Source organism: Tupaia chinensis, unplaced genomic scaffold (genome assembly GCF_000334495.1).
Source record: "Tupaia chinensis unplaced genomic scaffold, TupChi_1.0 Scaffold147554_1, whole genome shotgun sequence".
Lineage (NCBI taxonomy): Eukaryota > Metazoa > Chordata > Mammalia > Scandentia > Tupaiidae > Tupaia > Tupaia belangeri.
The window spans coordinates 1,377,063-1,400,085 of record NW_006207406.1 but is presented as its reverse complement, the minus strand read 5'-3'; the positions used below and the strand labels follow the sequence as shown (position 1 = coordinate 1,400,085).

At 39.0% G+C, this 23,023-nt stretch overlaps 1 pseudogene; it reads left to right on the top strand.

Moving 5' to 3' along the window:
* Positions 1-2,109: 2,109 nt before the first annotated feature.
* Positions 2,110-3,037, top strand: LOC102482692 (WD repeat-containing protein 5B-like; annotated as a pseudogene).
* The last annotated feature ends 19,986 nt before the right edge of the window (positions 3,038-23,023 follow it).

Below are 23,023 nucleotides of genomic sequence, written 5' to 3'. Positions count from 1 at the left end.
AATTATAGAAACAAGTATGACTCTATATTCAGTAATAGCTGAGGCAGTGTGATGCAGAAGAAAGAGCATAGGCTTTCTACTCTACTAAATCTGGCTTTGGAGGCGGTTTTCCTCACTCAGTGATCTCGAGTATGTTACTTTGTCTAATTTATTTTCTCAACTATAATGTGGATATAAAAATACCCTTTTGGATTTATTTAGGGTTTAAGTGGAAAAACATACACAGAGGGCTTAATAGAGTGACTAGCTAACACTTAATACTGTAGGTGCCCAGAAAATAGTAGCCATTATCCTCTTCTTAGCCCTTTCTGAATCAACTTCTGATTAACTTGTAGTAGGAGGGCATTTTATATCAAAGCTTCTACTTTGGATCAGCGGGTCTTTACTTTGGTCCTGTTGTAAGATCAGAGGTATTACTGATGAGGATGTCTGCAGGAAATGACTACATTTATTTACTTACTTAATTAACTTATTAAGAGGCTTTTTTCTTAGGCCATGTGCATTCTCTAGAGAGCCAGAAAGAGAGTCAGAGACAGAAAATGAGAAATCACCCCTCGGGGGTGGGGGGTATGACCATACCACAGTCCCTTCTCCATTCTCCTCCCAGGACCTTGGACACACACACACACACACACACACACACACACACACGTGGCTTGAGTGATTTTCAAGCCACTAGGTCTGGGACTTGAACCATGGTTGACCATGTGGAATCCAGCGATATAACTGCTTAGCCATCTGCTGACCCCAGCTGCTTTTATTACTTGTGGTTTTCTGTCAAATGACCGCTAGATTCCCAACTTTTCTAATTGGTTTTCTTCCTTTACACCCTATTGCTGCTGCAGATTGCATCTCTGATTCTGCTAAGTACCTGAATTCTAACTGACACTGAGCTACCAGGGTAAGAGATGAAGCTCATCTTTCGTCTTATTGCCCGTAACTTTTCTTGTTTAATCAGAGTAAAATTGTGCTCATTTATAACATCTTCTCAACCACTAAAGATAAAATTCCCATGTCATTGTTATATTATGGTGTGATATAATCCATTGAATAGTTTATTTTCTTGGATCTTTAAAAATCCACTTCAATGAAAAGAAGTTTCAAATCTAACATAAAATCTAGCCATGCCGGGGTAGTGGGGAGGCTAGTCTAGTGTATGGGGGAAAGCCCCAAATCTATGAAGGCTTGCCTATAATGCTTACCGATTCCAACAAATGCATCCAGATGTCCAGCAGGGGAAGACATAACTTTATTATTTACATAAGCAGGACAGGATGCTCTCCTGGTGGCTGGGTGGAGAATGGTCCTTATAGCCAAGGAGCATAAGCTCAAGTTATATGTGTTAAAAACAGAGCATTCATAAATTAAGTAAAGACCAATGCAGATTCCCATTCACCAAATCAGGGTCTGTTTTGTACATACATTGTTTGAAGGTTACGATAAAAGGTTAGCTTATTGGTGAACAGGATCAGTGTAGTATGTTTAGGGTTTAATGCCCTAAACTTATGATGCTAATGTGGGAGGGATGTGCATGCCTCTGGAATGACCAACTCCATGAAGTGAAGGTAATGGTCTGAAGATGTTTATAAGACCCAGCCTTAGCCTGTAGCTAGGACAATGAGGGATGGGGAAAGAGAACTCAGTGGAAGGTATCTACTTGTACTCAGGAAGTTACTGACCTTTTTTTTTTTTTACCTTATTGGTTCTCAAAGAGCTACCACCACCTGGTAGCTTGGACAAGATAAATAATGTCATAGAACATTAGTTTCCTCATCTGTAAAATGGGATAATGAAAGTATTTAATTAATAGCTAACATGGAAATAAATGAGATCACATATGTAAAATGCATAGAATAATGCCTGACACACAAGTTTTCAGCATATGTTAGCATTTTTTAAAAAATTTTTGGTAAGATATTTCATTGTTGGTAAGACATGACCATAGTAAGTGGGAAGGGGGCTCCCTTCGCACATGCACCTGGACTACTGTGCTTGCTTGGTCAAGAGGGTGATGCTGTGGTGCAGACCCATTGGTATCTACCCCCAAAAACCAAAATACTGTCCCTCCTGGTTCTGGCTCAGATGCTTAAACAACCGACCTTCAGAGCCATGGCAACAGAGGAGTCAGGAGATGCCAAAGCACAGGCAGCTCTCTCTTGAAGAGTGGATCAGACCAAGGAAACGCCTGAAAAACCAAACTATACCCTGAAGTTTACTCTTGTGGACATATAGAAGCAACATCTTTGGTTAAATTTAGTCCTAATGGAGAATGGCTAGCAGGTTCTTCTACTGATAAACTAGTCAAAATTTGGGGAGTGTATGATGGAAAATGTGAGAAAACACTATGTGGTCACAATCTAGGAAGCTCAGATGTTGCTTGGTCATCAGATTCTAGTCGTTTTCTTTCTGCCTCAGATGAGGAAACATTAAAGATACGGGATGCAAAATGTGGAAAATGTTTGAAAACACCGATGGGGCACAGTAGTTATGTCTTCCATTGTCACTTCGATCTACCACCCAACCTAATCATTTCAGGATCTTTTAATGAGAGCATAAAAATATGGGAGGTGAAAACAGGGAAGTGCCTCAAAACTTCATCTGCTCATTTTGACCCAGTTTCTGCTGACCGTTTTAATTGGAGTGGTTCTTGGGTAGTGTCAGGTAGCTAGGATGGTCTCTGTAGAATCTAGGATGCTACATCAGGGCAGTGTTTAAAATACCTGATGATAATAACATTCCTTTAATTTTTGTAAAAACTTCTCCAAATAGCAAATACATTCTCACTGCAACTTTGGACAATATGCTCCAACTATGGGATTATAGTAGAGGCAGATACCTGAAGACATACACTGGTCATAAAAATGAGGAATACTGCATATATGCCAGTTTTTCAGTTACTGGTAGAAAGTGGGTTGTATGTGGTTCAGAGGATAACCTGGTTTACATTTGGACTCTAAGGAGATGGTACAGAAATTCAAGGTCACACATTTCCCATGTGGAGTGCTTTCTCTATATCCCTTTGGTCCCACTAGCATGAGTGTCTTTTGGCAAATTAAAACAAAAAGAGAAGGGATTTGAGAAGTGTTTTGTGAATGATTACTCAACTTTGTTCACCCCTTGAATAAATTTTAGTAATTCAGTCTCACAAACTATTACTATGTTAATTAAAAATTCTGAAAAGGGGCTAGGTTGGCCCCATAGCCTAGTGATTCAGGGAGCTGGATCCCACATGGCTGACTGAGGTTCAAATCCTGATCTTGACAGCTTGAAAAACACACCAGATGATGTGTGTAAGTGCCCCAAATCCCAACAGGATGGAGAAATGGAGGGGAAAGAATTTCAGTATGACCAAACGATATTGTGTTTGCTTTTTCCATCTCCTTCTCTGGCTCTCTCTGGTGAATACATGTGGCCTCTAACAATTTAAAATAAAATAAAGAGACCAGATAGTGGTGTAGTGGTAATGTAACTGGACCTATACTGGTCCATGGTTAGAGACCTAGGGCTTCCCTCCACACACCAGGCACACACATGCATGCCCATGATCTTGCTTGACCTGGCTGAGACCGGCGGTAGCCCTCAGCAGAAAGACCCTTTGAATTCTTTGGGTGGTGCCCATCTGTCTCATGAAATAAATAAATAAACTTTTAAACCTCTCTTAAAAAAAGACACTTCCATAGTTTAAATAGTGTTTTATTGGGACCAGCAGTTAGCGTAATAGCTATGCTGCTGGACTCCCATGTAGTCGACTGTAGTTCATGTCCTGAACCCGGTGGCTTAAACTCACGCAGGGTACATGTGCATGTGTGTCCAAGATCCTGCGTGGAGAACGGAGGAGAAGGGATTGTGGTATGGCCTCCCCCCGAGGGGTGATTTCTTGCTTTCTGTCTCTCTCTTCTTTCCAGTGAGCGCACGCGCCCTATAGCAAAAACCTCTCAAAAAAAAAAAAGTTTTATTAATAAGAAAATCCCAGATGTTTCAACACATCACATCTAAGGAAGTTTCTAATGATATGATCCTTGGTCACTGAGCATGAGAAATTCTGTTTTTCACTTCCATATATGCATTTATATACATATATACATATGGACACACATATACCAACATTCATTTATTTCTTCTATGAGTGAGAGAGACAGAGAAATAAAGAGACAGAAAGACAGAATCCTAACAGGATCTGCATGCCATGATTCATCCCTAGCCTTCAGCCAGTCTCAGGGAGGTTTTTGGACTTGAACTGGGGATCCTCCCATGTGGGATTGCCTCACAGAGCATCATGTTTTACTGCTGTGCAGAGCATCATGTTTTACTGCTGTGCAGAGCATCATGTTTTACTGCAGTTCCACTCCTTGTATTTTTTCCAGAAACATGGCTTGGATATTATTTACATTTTTGAAATATTAAACATCCAAAAATTTAAAAATACGTATATATATTCCTAAATGTTTTTGGTTCCTGGCAGATTTTTATGAGACACTGGATTGGGCGGGTCTCTGAATGTCCTTTCACTTTCAGCAAGAGAATGCTGGGTATAGTTCATCACAGACCTGATTGTAGCAATTCTTTCATTATATACACATTTTGAATTTTTATAGCTCCAACCAACTCCCCAACCTTGCTAGTGTGATATTAAAACAAGGACTCTGAGAAGTTGTAGCACAGATGAGACCTTAGGGAGAGAGTAAGCAGGTTGGAAGGAGGAGAAGCAGCTTGTATTCTGGGGAATTATTCTGTAGGTGATAAGAAGTGAAGTAAGGGTCTTAAGAAATGGAGTACTAGGATTTTTTTGTGGGAAGGTAGGATGAACTGAAGGTAGTAAAACTAGAGTCAAGGAAATCAATTGGAATTAAACCAAGCAAGACACGATAATAGTGTAATCTGTGGCAGTGGGAGTGGTAACAGAGAAAGGTTGAAAGAGTTGAAATAGATGTTTAAGATAAATCAGGACATGTAGGCCAATTATGTAGCTATGCATGATGCATCTTGGAGAATCCTAGTAAAAAAGAATAGCTTCTCCCACTGTAGCACACCTTACATAATAAAATCAACGAACTATAACAGTACGTGCACACATGCTTATGCCAGTTATTAGGCTGTTGTCTCTCAGTTCCAAACCCACCCATGATGCTGGGGCTGGGACTTTGCAAACCACCATTCTGCTTTACCAGTTGGTTCCATACTAGGTTCTGCCATTAGGGGTCACTAGAGAGAAACAGCCAACACAGAAAGAAGAAACCAGAAAGTGGAAGAATATGGAAGATGTACTGCTGAGTGAAGCAAGCTAGGTTATGAAGGAGAGACACTGTATGTCCCCACTTAATATATGCTGAGTGTCTGCACTCTGTAACTGAAACTGATTGACCTAAGGTTGTACAAACACAAGAGATGGGGGTTAGTGCCAGAAGTGGAGTGTGTGGAGAAGAGGGACATAAGGAAGGACATTTGGAGGAGGGATACGGAGACAGAGCATTGACGGGATGGGGAGGTGTGGTGTTATTGGTGGGAGATATTCTGATCAACTGGACTGGGGAGAAATGTTCACATATTGAAATGTTCACTTTGTAAGCTAAATAATAAGATTGTATGTATATAAAAAATTAAAATAAAAAAAGTGGGGGAAAAAAAGAAAGAAAGGAGAAGAAACCAGGTGCTTCCTGTTTGCCTTTAGTTCCTGCAGCATCACCCCAGTAAGGCCTCTACGTCCTCTCAGTGTGTCAGGTGGAACCTTCAGTTGTTTCTATTCCTTGAGGAAGCACCTTCTTCGTATTTCCTCAGAATCGCCAGTACCAGTGGGCCAGTGCCTTCTCCTGGAAGGCTAGTTTCAGCTCTAAGGGTCTCTTCCAAATTTCTGAGTTCTAAGGACCACAGCTGCTTCTCTTTGTTTTCTCCAGTCTTCAAGATGAAAGCTGCTTCCTGCACTTAACTTTCTCTGAATTACTTTGGTGTCCCCGTTTGCCATTTCAGTCCTCCAATACCTGTTTAGCCAATTTCCTGTGTGACATTTTGTCTTCTAAAATAGTTTTTGTCTTATTTTCTTGACTGATTTCACATTTTTGTGGAATTCTTTCCTCCTTTGCTTTGGCCAGTTTAGGCATTGCGTATTGTCATGTATCTACACAAAAATAAATATTACAGGAGGGAATAGATGTTGCCATCTAGGGAACATCAGAATTTTATGTCTATCTAAAATAATGAAGCAATTGACAAATTGGCAACCCATTATTAACTTAAAAGTTCTATCTTATAATTACCGCATGAGGAACACATGAGGAAGAAATGGGGCTTGACTTAAGAGTCAGAGTCTTAGTGTCTATGACTCCCTCTGCCGCCACTAATTCACTATTCTCAGAACCTTGGTTCCTTATTGGGAATAGCTCACAGAACTTTTAAAGTATCGAATAATTAGGCAAAACCTTTTGACAAGCAAATGGTATAAATGGGTGCACATGGTGTGGCCCCCCCCTTTCTTTTAGGTTCCTTCTTTAGTTTTTTGTTTGGTACTTACAGTTCCCATCAGTTTGGGCAAGAAATTGTCTAAAAGTAATAGTGACATAAACATTTGTGGAATGCTTGTCAAGTGCTGGACCCCACACTAACTATTTTATATATGTTATTTCCTTTGGTTGTACCAGAACACTATGGTGTCAATACTATTATTGTCTTCATCTTACAGAAAAAGAAACCGAGGCAGGGCTTACACAACATGCCCACATTAAGCTTCACCTTGAAGATGGTGGACCTAGAATTTGAGCCTACACATTCAAAACCCAGGCCTTCTGCTGGAAAGTTTTCATTTAATTTCTCAAAATATATTTGCAATAGCAAGATAATTGAGTGTTTAGAGAGTTCTCTCCTTTGTACTGACATTGGCACACAAGTCATCTCATTAAATCTTATCACTGAAATTCAAATGGAAACTCAAATCCAACTCCTAGCACCAACCCCACTCCCCAACCCCAATTAAAAAGATGGAAAGAGAAAAAATATCAGATTCTGAAAAGAACAAATTAGATTTAAAATTAAAATAAAGGTGACGTTCACCGGAAGACATGAAAACCATTGACGATTTGGGAATTTGGGCAATGCATACATGGACTCGCCATTCTAGTAGTAAGTTTTCAGCTCTATTCCTTTACTTTAACTTTCCTGTCTTCCCCTAAATTGTCACTTTTTTTTTGAGAGGTTTTTTCGCTATAGGATGCGTGTGCTCGCCAGACAGACAGAGAGAGACATAGAGACAGAAAGCGAGAAATCACCCCCAGGGGGGATGGTCACGCTGCAATCCCTTCTCCTCCATTCTCCTCTTGGGATCTTGGGCACGCACACACACGCGCCCGGCATGAGTTCTAAGTCACTGGGGCTGGGAAGTGAACTGCGGTCGACTATGTGGGAGTCCAGCGACATAGCCATTATGCTAACTGCTGGTTCCCTAAATTGTCATTTTGAGGCAGTGACTATACATTATTTTAGCATAATTTCATTTGTCCAAGTGAAATCACTGTAAAATGAAAAATCCAGTCAATTTCATTTAGTGGTGTTTAACTGAGCAAATCTTAAGATGATTCAAATCAGGCAATTTTTCTTGGACCAACTTCTGGGAAACTCTGGATAGCCTCGTGGTCTACTCGGTATTTTAAGTTCCAGAAAGGGAAAGTGACATAAAAAAATGAAAGTGAAGGAATTAGGAAGAAACACAATTTGGGTCAGTTACATTCTGAAGTTTGTCTGCATTAACACCTTTTAAAAGGCAGGATGCCTGTGATTGACCGAAGCCCAGCTGTTTTGATTGGCTGTAACCAGCAAAAAGAAAAAAAAAAGCAACCTTATCTATAATAAATGAGATCACAGTTTATTTACGGAAATGAAGCAGGGGTATGGAGCCTTTTTCATTATTCTATAACATCGCAAATCATAAAATCATGAATCATAAAGTACACAAGGCATGGGCCAGTAGGTGGCATGGTGGTTGAGGCACTGAATCCCACATGGCTGAATCTGTGGTTGGAGTCCTGGACTCTGCTGCTTTGAACAAAACACATCAAGCACATGTATGTGAATGCCCAAAATTCCGAGAGCAGAATGGAAGAGAGGGGATCAAAGTGCAGCCCTCCCCCGTGGGGAAAAATTTCTCATTTTCCCTCTCTCTCTATCTCTACTGTCTCTCTCCTGCGAGTATACATAACCTATAGCAACAACAACAACAACAACAACAAAACCCAGACAAAACTATAATTTTAGGTACTGCACACAGTGGTTCACTTAATTGTGAAGAAAAGAAGTAAGAGGAAGCAAGGCAAGTTTTCCACTCTGTTTAATCTGTTCTCCTCACTTTAAAATTGAGGCTTTAGGAGCAGGTTTAAGGGGTGGAATATTTTCATTAGCATGCATAGAGGCCACAGACTGAAGCTATTTCGTTTAGATACATAATAAATGAAGAAAAATGGTTCCTGGTTTCTCTAGCCCTAATTGTTCAAACAAGATCCATATTTCAGAAAATGCTTCCTTTATATTCACAGTCACTAGCGGAAAGTGACTAATTTGTGACTGGGCAGAGACATGGCGTCAAACACCCTGAGCATATGGGTAAGTGACTCTCTGTGTGTCTAAGATCGATGGAGCCTGACGCCTGCTCCTTTGCCAGGAGCGTGGGCCAGCATAAATGTACTCAAGAAGGGGAGAATGGCATCTCATTATGTACTGGGACAGAGTAAGCGGCTGAATGCTTGCATTTCCCTCATTAGTGACTTGAGAACTGTGATACTTCCTTAGAGCTGCTTCCGGGATTCAGCAAACATTTGTTACAAGTACTTAAAATATGTTTAAATAATTATTTTTAAAATGAATTAAAAACTAACCAGAAAACACAAACATAACACGTATCATATGTGAACATGCTAGGAATTACCAAAATATTAATATATACTCACATTGAGGCAGAGATGAGTTAGGTTATTAGGCATTAGGGGAGCCATAATGAAATGCTGACAAAAAGGCAGTCTAAATTCACATGTACTTAAAGCCAGCCAGCTGAGTCCTGCTCTTTGAAAACTTAATCCCCCTCTTCCCCAACCCTTACATTTCCAGGCAAAACCATTACAGACCTCTCCAAGAGACAAGAAAAGAACAAATAAAGTGAAAGTCCTGGGCCTATTAATTTCTTAACTCTGGAATCTATCTAAGTCTGACAGAACACCCACCTGGGCCTGATGGAAACTATGAGATAAACTCAAAACACATAACCCAAAATACAGAGAATGGTACCAGAGAAAACTACTATTACCAGGGGACCAAAATTGCACCCATACAACAATCCTAAATAATATAAAATCTTTGTGATTATTAACCAATACTTCCTTGTTAAAAATCCTTATAAAGCTTAAGATTTATAAGGCCGTATAAAGCTTAAGATTTATATTGCTATATGCGGAGGGGCACTCATTTGAGAACTTCCCTTTAACCCCTAAGATACACGACAGCTCAGCAGCAGCTCAACTTTTGCTGAGTGACTTGCTCACAGAAACAGCTCACAGAAACAGCTTACAGCAGTAACTCAATGATTAATCTAGGCAGCATGACCTAAAGCAAATGAAGTGTCTTCCAGGTCCCACCACAATCCGAGAAGGTGCTAATGGTCTTTTATAACCCAAAACTTTTAGACAAAGAGAGTCTCATGACTCCAAAATTAGAAGACGAATAACTGGACCCAATCTAACAAGTGATCCCCACCATGAGGGAAATGCATGCACAAGTCCCTCCTGAGAACAAGCCAGAGCAAAGCAAGATAAAAAAAAAAACCTCCCACCTCAGTTTCTCCTCAGCAACCCATATAGTACCTGCTCTCTTGAGAGCTATTCTTCCTTCCTTCTCTTAATAAATTCCACTTGCTTTCCCTTCTCTGAGCCTTTGTCTCTGATTCTTCATGAGAATGAGACAAAAAATTGGGTTTGCTGCTGTTCCTGCATTGGGTATTGGGCCCATGCACCCCAAATTCCCACATCAATATTCTCGCTGATTGTTTAGTAAATATTGGGAATGTCAGTTCATAAAGTAAATTTTCAGAGAAAACAAACATTGCTTTAGGGTCAGCTGGGGGTATAGTGACTAATGTGGCTGGATCTTGCATGGCAGACTGCATGGTAGTCTAAATGCACATGTACATGTAAACATTTTAACAGGTAATGCTGAATGACTTTTCAAAAAGTTATAGCAATGCATCTCTTTTTAATTTTTTTTTAGCAATTCATTTCTCATCGATAATGTACAACAGTGCCTTTTTGTCCATTGGATTTTATCAAACTTTTGCCTATCTACTGGCAGAAAAAATATTGCATTTTAATTTTCATGCTGTGACTAAACATATTTTTATATGTTCATTCATTATCTATATGTGGTTTCCTGCGATATTTTTTGGTTGTCTCTGTTAAATTCTTTGCCTATTTGTCTTTGGATGATTTATATTATCAATTTAGAAGAGCTCTTAGTTGAGTAGGGACCTTTCTGCTTTTCTGCTGCTGCTCATGGAACTCAGTTCCTGCCTTGGTCTGTTCAGGCTGCTGAAACAAAATATCAGAAACTGGGTGATTTAAAATAACATAAATTTATTTCTCACAATTCTGGAGGCTGGGAAGTCCAAGATCAAGGTGCAAGTAGATTTAGTGTCTGCTAAGGGCTCACTTTCTCATAGATGATGACTTTTCGCTGTGTCCTCACATGGTGAAAGGAATAATTGAGCTCCCATAGAACTCTTATTTTATTTTTTAAGGTTTTTTTTATAGGGCGTGCATGCTGGTCAAAAAGAGACAGAGAGAGCAGGAAAGTGAGGTATCACCTCCTTGGGGGGATGGCTGCATACCAGTCCCTTCTTCCCCATTCTCCTCTTAGAATTTTGGGCACATGCTCAGATGCACCCAGTGTGATTTTCAAGCCATTGGGTCTGGGACTTGAACCATGGTCAACCATGTGGGAGTCCAGTGCCTTTACTTCCACCTATTGCCCCCTGTCCTCCCATGGGCCTCTTTAATAAGGGTGTTAATCTCATTCCTAAGAGTTATATCCTTATGCCTAATTAACTCCCCAAAGAGCCTACTCTCCAATACATTTACCTTGGAGGTTAGGATTTCAACATGAATTTTGGGCAACATAAACATTTAGACCATAGCAATATTTTCTCATTTTTTAAAAAGTTGATCTTTCTATTCATGAGAGAGAGAAAAAGAGAGAAAGAGAGATTCTACCAACAAGTAGTCCACCCCCATTCTCTCCCACAAGTTCATTTCTTTATTTTTTTTTTTTGAGAGGTTTTTGCTATAGGGTGCATGCGCTTGCCAGACAGACAGAGAGAGACAGAGAGATAGAAATGGATGGCAAACCCAAAATCCCTTCTCCTCTGTTCTCCTCTTGGGATCTTGAGCACACACACACACACGTGCCTGGCATGAGTTTTAAGCCACCGGGTCCGGGAGGCAAACCGTGGTCGACTATGTGGGAGTCCAGCAATATAGCCATTACACTAACTGCTGGTCCCTCCCACAAGTTCATTTCTTAATGACTCTCTTAAAATTTGATGCGTCCAGTGCCAGCAGATGGTGTGGTGGCTAAGGGTGCTGGGCTCTCACATGGCTGACCAAGGTCTGAGTCCTGGACCTGGTGGCTTGCTTTCTCTCTCACTCGGTTCCTCTCTGGTCAAATTTAAATAAATAAGTAAGTAAATAAATAAATAAATACAGTTAAATTGAAAAAGAAAAGACCTGATGCTTCCTCATAAATAGATAACTCCCCTGGAAGGGATAGCACAGGACCGTGTTTCTCAAGGTGTTGTTTGTTGACCAACAAAACATCACCTGGAGCTTATTGGACTGCAGAATCTCAGGCCCTACTGCGGAACTGCGAAAAGAGTCTTAAGTCTTACAAAATACCCAAGTAACCTGCATGCACTTTAAAATTGGAGAAACATTGTCATAAGCATGAAGGATCTTTAACTTTTGCTCTTGTCTCCAATATTTATACTGATTAACAAAGACTTTGGGGTTATAGTAACTAAGTCCCCTATTTTGTTTTTAAATAAATTATTGTTGAGCTCTTATTACCCAGTTTTCTGGAGAAATTAATATAAAACTCACAATGAAGAGATGTGGTCAAGTTCCCAAATGTTTACATACCAAGAAACAGAGACACAAAATACACAAGGTAAGAACTTTTAGAGCTGAAAGAAGAAATAGACATACTTGAAAACACTTTCTAAGTCCCCTGTCAATAGCTAATAAAAACTAATAGCAAGGATATAGACTATGTGAACAACAAAATTGACCAACAAGATCTTCACACAACAGAAAAATATGTATTCTTTTTGAGTGACCACAGAACATACAGCATGATAGACTACATTCCAGGCCCTAAAACAAAAGAATTTGAAAGAACTGAAATTGTACAGAATATGTTCTCTGACCATAAAGGTGCTAGAAATCCATAACAGAAAGAAAAATTTTGAAAGACATGAAAATGAAAGTATATTCCTCTAAACAATGCATAGGTCAAAATGGGAGTCTTTGAAAAAATTAAAAAAATACATTGAACTTATTGAAAAAGTAAATACAGGGGCCGGATGGCGATGTGGTGGTAAGACACCATGTGGAAAAGGCCATCCCACATGAGAAGATTTCTTGCTCAAGTCTGTAGACATCCCTGAGCTGAACTGGCCCACGCTTGTCCGTGCCCTGGGCCTGACTAAAGGCTGAGGGCGGACAGCAGCATCATGATGCTTTGGGAGTGCTGTCTCCTGCCTTCTTTCTCTCATTCATGAAAGAATTAAATAAGGAAGAATTAAATAAGTAAACAACAACAAAAAAGAAAATGAAAATAAAACATATCAAAATATGTGGGATGAATCTTGCGCTTGCCAGACAGACAGAGAGAGACAGAGAGATAGAAATGGATGGCAAAGCCAAAATCCCTTCTCCTCTGTTCTCCTCTTGGGATCTTGAGCACACACACACACACGTGCCTGGCATGAGTTTTAAGCCACCGGGTCCGGGAGGCAAACCGTGGTCGACTATGTGGGAGTCCAGCAATATAGCCATTACACTAACTGCTGGTCCCTCCCACAAGTTCATTTCTTAATGACTCTCTTAAAATTTGATGCGTCCAGTGCCAGCAGATGGTGTGGTGGCTAAGGGTGCTGGGCTCTCACATGGCTGACCAAGGTCTGAGTCCTGGACCTGGTGGCTTGCTTTCTCTCTCACTCGGTTCCTCTCTGGTCAAATTTAAATAAATAAGTAAGTAAATAAATAAATAAATACAGTTAAATTGAAAAAGAAAAGACTTGATGCTTCCTCATAAATAGATAACTCCCCTGGAAGGGATAGCACAGGACCTTGTTTCTCAAGGTGTTGTTTGTTGACCAACAAAACATCACCTGGAGCTTATTGGACTGCAGAATCTCAGGCCCTACTGCGGAACTGCGAAAAGAGTCTTAAGTCTTACAAAATACCCAAGTAACCTGCATGCACTTTAAAATTGGAGAAACATTGTCATAAGCATGAAGGATCTTTAACTTTTGCTCTTGTCTCCAATATTTATACTGATTAACAAAGACTTTGGGGTTATAATAACTAAGTCCCCTATTTTGTTTTTAAATAAATTATTGTTGAGCTCTTATTACCCAGTTTTCTGGAGAAATTAATATAAAACTCACAATGAAGAGATGTGGTCAAGTTCCCAAATGTTTACATACCAAGAAACAGAGACACAAAATACACAAGGTAAGAACTTTTAGAGCTGAAAGAAGAAATAGACATACTTGAAAACACTTTCTAAGTCCCCTGTCAATAGCTAATAAAAACTAATAGCAAGGATATAGACTATGTGAACAACAAAATTGACCAACAAGATCTTCACACAACAGAAAAATATGTATTCTTTTTGAGTGACCACAGAACATACAGCATGATAGACTACATTCCAGGCCCTAAAACAAAAGAATTTGAAAGAACTGAAATTGTACAGAATATGTTCTCTGACCATAAAGGTGCTAGAAATCCATAACAGAAAGAAAAATTTTGAAAGACATGAAAATGAAAGTATATTCCTCTAAACAATGCATAGGTCAAAATGGGAGTCTTTGAAAAAATTAAAAAAATACATTGAACTTATTGAAAAAGTAAATACAGGGGCCGGATGGCGATGTGGTGGTAAGACACCATGTGGAAAAGGCCATCCCACATGAGAAGATTTCTTGCTCAAGTCTGTAGACATCCCTGAGCTGAACTGGCACACGCTTGTCCGTGCCCTGGGCCTGACTAAAGGCTGAGGGCGGACAGCAGCATCATGATGCTTTGGGAGTGCTGTCTCCTGCCTTCTTTCTCTCATTCATGAAAGAATTAAATAAGGAAGAATTAAATAAGTAAACAACAACAAAAAAGAAAATGAAAATAAAACATATCAAAATATGTGGGATGAATCTAAAGTAGTATTGAGAGAGGAAAATTTATAGCACTAAAATACTTCCTCAAAACAGGGAAAAGCCTCAAATTAATCATTTAAGTTGGTACTGTAAGAAATTAAGAGAAAGATAAACCCCAGAGAGCAAAAGGAAGGAAATAATAAATATCAGAATAAAATGGAATTAAATTTAAAGCAGCAAAACAACAGAGAAAATCAATTAGAAAATAAATTCTTCCCCTAACATCCACAAAATTGATAAATCTACACTAAACATGACAAAAATAGAGAAAACACAAGATATCAATATCAGAAATAACATAGAGTATATCATTATAAATCTGCAATTATTAAAAGATAATAATGGCGGGAACCAGCAGTTAGAGTAATGGCTATGTCGCTGGACTCCCACGTAGTCGACCGCAGTTTGCATCCCGAACCTGGTGGCTTGAAACTCACGCCGGGCACGTGTGCGTGCGTGCGTGCCCAAGATCCAGAGAGGAGAATGGAGGAGAAGGGATTGCGGCGTGACCATCCCCCCTGGGGGGTGATTTCTCGCTTTCTGTCTCTCTGTCTCTCTCTGTCTGTCTGACGAGCGCACGTGCCCTATAGCTAACAACCTCTCAAAAAAAAAAAAAAGATAATAATGGAATACTGTAAACAACTTTATGATTATAAATTTAACAATTTAGAAGAAATTAACCAACTTCTTGAAAAAACATAAGCTAGCAAATTCAACTAACGTAAAGTTGGTAATATGAATAGCCCTCTAATTATTTAAAAACTTGAATTCATAATAAACAAAGCTGATGAGAACAAAATCTCTGGACTGAAATGGTTTCACTGGAGAATTCCACCAAACACTTAAGGAAGAATGAACTCCAATTTTACACCATATCTTCCAGAAAATAGAAGAGAGAGGATTGCTTTCCAGTTCATTTTATCAGGCCATTATTACCCTGATACCAAAACTAGATAAAAACAGGAAAAACAAAACAAGACAAAATGATACCAAAAAATCCACCACAGATCAATTACTCTCATACACTGAGACAAAAACAATCCTCAATAAAACACAAATCAAATCTAAAAATGATTGAAAAGAATTATTACATAGGGCTGGTTCACTGTTCCAAAATCATTCAGTGTAACCTACCATATCTGCAAGGTTTAATCATGAAGAAACATTGCATGGTCATATCAAAATTGATAGAGAAAAAGCATTTGACAAAATTCAGTGCTCTTTCAAAAACAAAACAAAACAAAAAAACCCTAACAGTTGAAATAAGTTAGGAATAGAGGGAAACTACCTCACTTTGATAAGTAGTATCTTTAAAAATCTTACAGCTAACACCACTGCTATTAGTGAAGGACTGAATGTTTTTCTCCTAACATCAGGAAAAAGACAACTCTCACTACCCTTCTCCAACACTGTACTAAAACTTGTAACCACTGAAATAAGTTGAGAAAAACAAACCAAAAAACCCCTACAGATAAAAAGGAATAAATAAAACTGTTTCTGTTTGTAGATAACATGACTGTTTATGTAAAAAATCTTGAGAAATGTACTAAAAAGATCTCCTAGAACTAGTGAGTTTAGCAAGGTTACCACAGACAAGATCAATAAACAAAAAATGATCTCTTGGTATATACTAACAATAACATGGAAAAGTTAAATTAAAACCGTGAAACTATTACTATTCCTCCACAAAGTAAAATACTTTGATTACACATAACAAAATATCTAAAGGTCTGTATTCTAGAAAAAAATCACAAAGTGCTGATGAAAGAAATTTTTAAAAAGCCAAATAAATAGAGAGCTATACCATGTTCCTGGACTGAGAGATTCAACAAAGTAAAGATTCCAATTCTTTCTAAACTGATGTATATCTAGGCTTAATGTGCTTTCTATTAAAATTTCAGCAAGGTTATCTATGTATTTATGTACTCATCCATCTATCTATCTATTATCTATTTACTTATTCATTCATTCATGACATAGACCAATTTATTCTACAAGGGGAAGACATGTATATGAATGGAACAGAACTGAGAACCCAGAAATAGACCCACACAAATATGCTGACTCGGTTTTTGACAAAAGCAGTATAGTGGAGGAAGGATAACCTTTTCAGCATATGGTACTAAAGCAATTGGACAGCCATCAGCAAAATGATAAACCTCGGAACCAGCGGATGGCATAATGGTTATGTTGCTAGATTCCCATGTAGTCAACCCCAGTTCAAGTCTGGGACCTGGTGACCTAAAACTCATACTGGGTGCCTGTGCATGAATGCTGATATTCTTGAGAGGAGAATGGACAAGAGTTTGTGGTGTGGCCACCCTGGGTGGGAGAGGGTGATTTCTCACTTTCTGTCTCTCTGGCAAGAGCATGTGCCCTATAGTAAAAAATTCTCTTTCTCTCTCTCTCTAAAACAAAAACAAAAACAAAACAAAAACAAACAAACAAAACACCAAAGCTCTACAATTTATATAAAAATTAACAAAAAAATAAATAAGTCATAGACATAAATGTAAAATTATAAAATCTTGAAAAAAAGGGAAAATTTGAAAATTTAGGTCTAGGCAAAGGGTTCTTTACTTGACATAAGAAAAATATGATCCATAAGAGGGAAAATTGGTACATTGAGCTTCATGAGAATGCAAATTATTGTCCTGTGAAAGCCCATGTAAAAAAATGAAAAGATGAACTATAGAACGGAGAACATATTTATAAACCACACATTCAATAAATGACTAGTACCTTGACTGTATTTAAAAACATATCAAAACCCAAGAGGACAAAATCCAAGAAGAAGATGGATAAATGCTGAGGATTTGGGTAACAAATCGTTTGTATTTATAGTGGAATGCTACTTACCAATTAAAAACAAATGAAATACCAAAGCATAAATCATAGAAGATCTCAAAAATCACGATGACCAAAAAAATTCATAAAGAAGCAGTGACTACTACAGGATTGCATTTATATGACATTTTAGAATAAGCAAAAATAATCTTTCATGATGGAAGTCAGAAGAGTGGTTACTGAAGGAGTTGTGAGTGAGATTTTCTGGGAAGGGGAACAAAGGAACTTTCTAAATTTATGTAGCTATGTTCTATCTTGCTTGCCGTGTGGGCTATGTGGGTATGTGCATTTGTCAGCATTCATCAACTTGTACATTTATGATCTGAGAACGTCACTTTTTGTAAATTAGGCCTCAACAAAAAACATGAAAAAAAACAAAACAAAAAGAAAAAAAAAAGAAAATTTAAAGATATCTAAAGATGCCTTAATGTCAAAATCTCTGTCCTAGGGACTCTCATGAAAATCTGATAGAAAACCACCTGGCTTTTACCAGGTTGAGTCATCACGCCTGGTGCTCAATCCAAGGGCATAAACCACAAAAGAAAAAACAAACAAACAAACAATCCCCCTCCCCCCAAAAAAAACACTTCCTGGGTGAAGCTCAGCAATCACAGCTGTTACCTACATCCTGTGTGGCTCCTCCTTGTCCTTCAGTGTCACAGCTTTTGTCCTTCTCTCCAATTAGTCATCAAGTAACCTGTTCCTGTCAACACTCTGCTCCCTGCCTGGGTTATTTCTGTTATGTCCTGAACCTACTTTTTGCTTATGTAACCTGCCTTCTTATTCTTTTGCCAAGTCCCACCAGGCTGTGCATGATGCTGTGAGCTATACCCCCTATGACTACAGACACTTCGTAGACAAATATGGAGTCCCCTCAGCTCTGACAGGCTTACAGCTGTTCTGCTTTCCTCAGATGTCCTTAGGAAGAGAAAGTCTGTCCACGGTACAGAGATTAGCAGCCAGTAAGCTTTATTTCCAGCCAAGGGACCCACATAAGCCTTCTTTTGATGCCCAAATCAGATGTAGTTGGAGGTGGTAGGAGATGGAGGAGACGATCAGGAGATCCCAAGCCCAACATAAAAATGTTTTTGAATGGTTTCTTTTAAAACCCCTTTCCAGGACAGCAGTCTTGAAGGATGTTAAATTAGACTGGCCTGTAGCTTTTGTACAAAGTGAAGTGTTATAAAAATAGTACAAGTTGTATAATCAGACAAAACCGGGTTCAAGTCCTAGATCAGCAACAACTTGGTGTGTGCTTATCTTCTGGGTCAATTATCTAACCTCTCTGAACCTCAGTATTTACTCTGTCAAATCTAGAAAGCAATAGTTACCTGACAGGGTTGGCATTAGAATTAAAAATTTAAGATTTGTAAAGGATCTACCATTGCTAACACATTAATATGTGCCCATTCATTACATTCATTTTATTCACTAATTGAATGATTTTGTGAATATTAATAAATGTAAAATTTATTAATATTAATGCATTATATTGATATATTCAGTATTATACATCAAGCACTTAGTATAATCTAGGCACTGTTTTAGAATGCATCAGGAAACATTACAGAGTTCCTGCCCTCATGTAATTGACCTTGCATTTAGGGAGGCAGACACCAGACGAGTATTACTAAATAAGCATATTATATAATGACAGGTGCTAAGCACTATAAAGGAGAGGAAAAGCAGGATATGGGTGTAAGAGATGGCACAAGGTGATATTTTTTATCAAAAATCTGTGGGGAAGTTACAATTGAAAATTGATATGAGGGAGCAATCTGTAGGAAATCTATGACTCCTTTCCCCTTTTCTTTCTAACAATAGAAGGATTATTGATAGTAGAACACTTATCAGACATGCTAGCCACACCCCACTTGAGGGTCATAGCTAAGTATGACTATTTCTAGGTGAATGGACCTAGACCAGAACTCACTATTTTTTTTAATCAACTTTATTCTCCCATAAACCCCATCAACAACTATCAGAGATCAACTGTGATAGTGCAGACAGTAGAATTGCTGCTCTATGATACTGGAAGTCATAATTTGGGCAGGCTCTGGGTTTGGTCCTGGGTCTGCCTCAATATGTCACATGCACACCTGTGATTCTGGCTGGCTACAGAGTCGTGGGGAGGACTGTGGCATAGAGACCATAGTGAGGGTGCCACTCTCCTCTCTCCTCTCTCAGGAAATACCTAACCTTAGTTAAAAAAAGATATTAAATATTTAAAAATGGATAGTTGTTAGGTTGAGAAAAGTTTGGTTTTTGTTTTTGTTTTTGTTTTTTTATTTTTTGAGATGTTTTCGCTATAGGGTGCGTGCGCTCCCCAGACAGACAGAGAGAGACATAGAGACAGAAAACGAGAAATCACCCCCCAGGGGAGATGGTCACGCTGCAATCCCTTCTCCTTCATTCTCCTCTTGGGATCTTGGGCACGCACGCACACGCGCCCAGTGTGAGTTTTAAGCCACTGGGTCCAGGACGCGAACCGCGGTCCACTACGTGGGAGTCCAGCGACATAGCCATTACGCTAACTGCTGGTTTCCAGAGAAAAGTTTTAAAAATGGATGTCCAGAGAATATTTGTGTGAAGAAGGAAGAATCCATTTCTCCCATTTTTCTGGTCAGAGTGAAAATATATTAATGAGCAAGAGAGCTAAGCCTCCTATGGTATTTTTGTTGTTCCAAGTGACTGAACTACTTTTTTATAAACCTAAATCTCTCATCTCTGAAAGAAAAGAGCCCTGCAGAGCATGGAGTCAGAACGAGGTTCCTATTTGACCACTTTAAAGATAGCCCTGACCTCAGACCCATTACAGAAGACAGCTCTGGGTTCTTGAACCAGTTTAACATTAAGTATCAGAGGTTCACTAGAACAGAGCTCTGTTGGCCGTATACTGAACTTCGGAACATACACTTGTGTTTACCCACTCCCAAGTCATTATACAGCGAGGCCCCACTTCACAACATTCTTCAAATTTATGAGGGATCAGTAGGTACTGCTAATAAAGAGTCAGGAGCAATGAGATTCAGTTTTTTGATCCATAACATTGTTAGTCTAAGAGTCAATTAGGTTGACTCCACCCCTCCACCTAACCAGGAAATTATTCTTTCTGTCTATAGCTCACACAAACTCAAATCCCTTTGTGTTCAGTTTCAGCACTGTCCTATATTCGAGACAAATACCAGTTTACTATTTCTTCCAAAGTAGTAAAAATCAATTTAAATCTTTACTGCATTTGCTAGCAGGACTGCTAATGGAGAGAAACGCATAACATGATACATCATAAGGGTCCCCTTTACCTTCATTGTATTTGCACTGTATCTATTACAAAAGGAGTTCTCTTTAAATCTGCTTTCTCTTCTATCTCTTCCCCAACCTCACCTTTTTTGGATTTTTTTTTTTCCTCCCTCATGCCCTCTCTCCTTAATTTCACATTTATAATGAATTGTGCTTTGAGTTCCAGGCCCATTCTAATGTAATAGAGCTTTTCCCTGATCCTTCCAAGTCAGTCGACTTTGATCTCTATGACAGTAATCTAGGTCATAACTCCATAATCAATAAACACTGTTCCCTTTCCACCAGCTGGCATGGTGGAGGGAAGCCATTAATACATAATGCTATTATTTGTGATTGCTTTTGAAATCCATTTAATAAATCTTGAGTGTCTACTCTGTTTATCAACATGGCATACAGAGGCAAACATAAAAGAGAAACCCTTATGGAGGAAGTTACATTTGCACAATATCCCAAGGATATTAAAGATCTTACACTGCGTGAGGCAGACAGACAAGCTCATACACTTGATGTTCTCAATCATGAACTGTGAGTTACTGACTTTGAGTCAGGATATAAACTTATTTTTGTTATAGCTGAGGATACAACTGTCATTGTGATGTCAGTCAGATGGAATTAGACTGAGAAGGTCTTAGTCTGAGTGTGTGTTTTGAGAGCCAGGTACCATTTGCTCTCTGAATGGAACAGGTGAGGCATGATGTCAAACTGGAGCCAAATCAGATGTCTGATTTACTGAGTCATAGGAGAAATTTTCTCTGTGCACATATAAGAAGGTAGCAGGCTGTAAACAGTTTTACTCTAATAGTGAAGTAGTGCTGAGGGTTGTCCAAATGAGGAACACAGTAACCATGGGTGCTTTATAGGCACCATAAAATATGATGCTGGAGCAGCAATTGTGTGGTTGCTATGGATGACTTGCTTAGTGCTGTTTTAAGATTGTGGTCTCTTCAACTGAGACACTCCTAAATTCTGGTATTTCTGAATTAGAGAATCACAAAAGGGAAAGTTGAAGACTGATGTGGAAATCAACAGGGTGACATGGGTGCTCATGGAAGAGGAGCTGCAGAGTCAAGTATGTCTGGGGTGAGGAATGCCAAGGGCAATATGTGCTAAGAGATGCTGCCCATAGGAACAGCAGCATGGCATTGGCCTCAAGGACCTAGAAATACTGCATTTAATGTGATTTCCATGGGGCTTTCTTCTTTTACATATGTAAATTATTCCTACTTATTGGTTCATCTATCTTCAAGTGACTGAACCATGATTCGAACTCAGATCCATGTGACTCCCTTTCCAACCCAATGTAATTCTTGATTGTTACCCCTGTCACACCTCGTGGCAGGCCTACAGATCCATGAATAGGGAGGTCTCTTGTGGCTCCTGTGTTTCCCAAGAGCTGGAATATTAGGAATATTTTTGAATGTTGATTTCGGCAGGGTGCTATTCCATAAAATGAAATTTGTTTGTGTTGGTCTGACACTTAGAATCCTCAGGATGCTTTTTCTATTCATGATCCTCAAACATACAGCAGCAACAGCTGAGGAGGTGGTAGCCATAATTCTGTGTTCCCAAAGCAGCCATGTCTGGAGGACAGTTGGTCTGAGTGGAGTATGAGTAGCTGCTACTTTGAGCCAGCTCACCTTCTAATTTTGGTGCTGACAGCAGCAAAGGCCCCGTCTATGTTGATTTCTGACATGTCTTATTCCCTTTTTATACGACTTCTACTGGTCCTTCTGCTCAGCTATGTCTGACAATATTCTGCATAGGTACAGATTCACTTATACCTGTTGGTAGTGAACCAGTCATGTTAGTTGTCTTTAACTCTCTTGCTCCACAAGGCAAAGAAACATTGCAATGAAATAAAAGGTAGATATACAAAAAAGAAGATAGCACCTTTATTCTTGCTAATTGGAGACAAGATGTAATGCCACACTATTCTTCAGCCCTCTTATCATTAAAGGTATAAATCAACCAACTGTATCTTCTAAGAGCAAATAAATAGATGAGAGAACAGCTGTCAGTGAAGTGTGATGGTGGGAGAGATGTTGGGTGGTTACACCAGCCATTGACCTTCTAGTGTGGATTAGCCTTGACCCAGCAGTAGATATGCTTTCCTTACCTGCTTAAAATGCTAATGGCTCTTCATTACCCAGAAAAGACATTTATTCAGTCAAAAAATACTCTTTTTTCAAAAGAAATTTTAACCCGAAGTCCAAAGAGTTTAAATGCATAGAGCAGATAAAAGTAAGACCAACAAAAAAAAGAATGTTGAAAATGTTTTCTTCTGAATCCCCATGCTCTGTAAAACCATACCATACTATACCCCACAAAGATGTACATTGATTATATGTAAACCAGAAATCATAATTTTAAAAAATGTTACATGCCCCCTTTGTTGTCCCCTCCCCCTCCATGGATCTC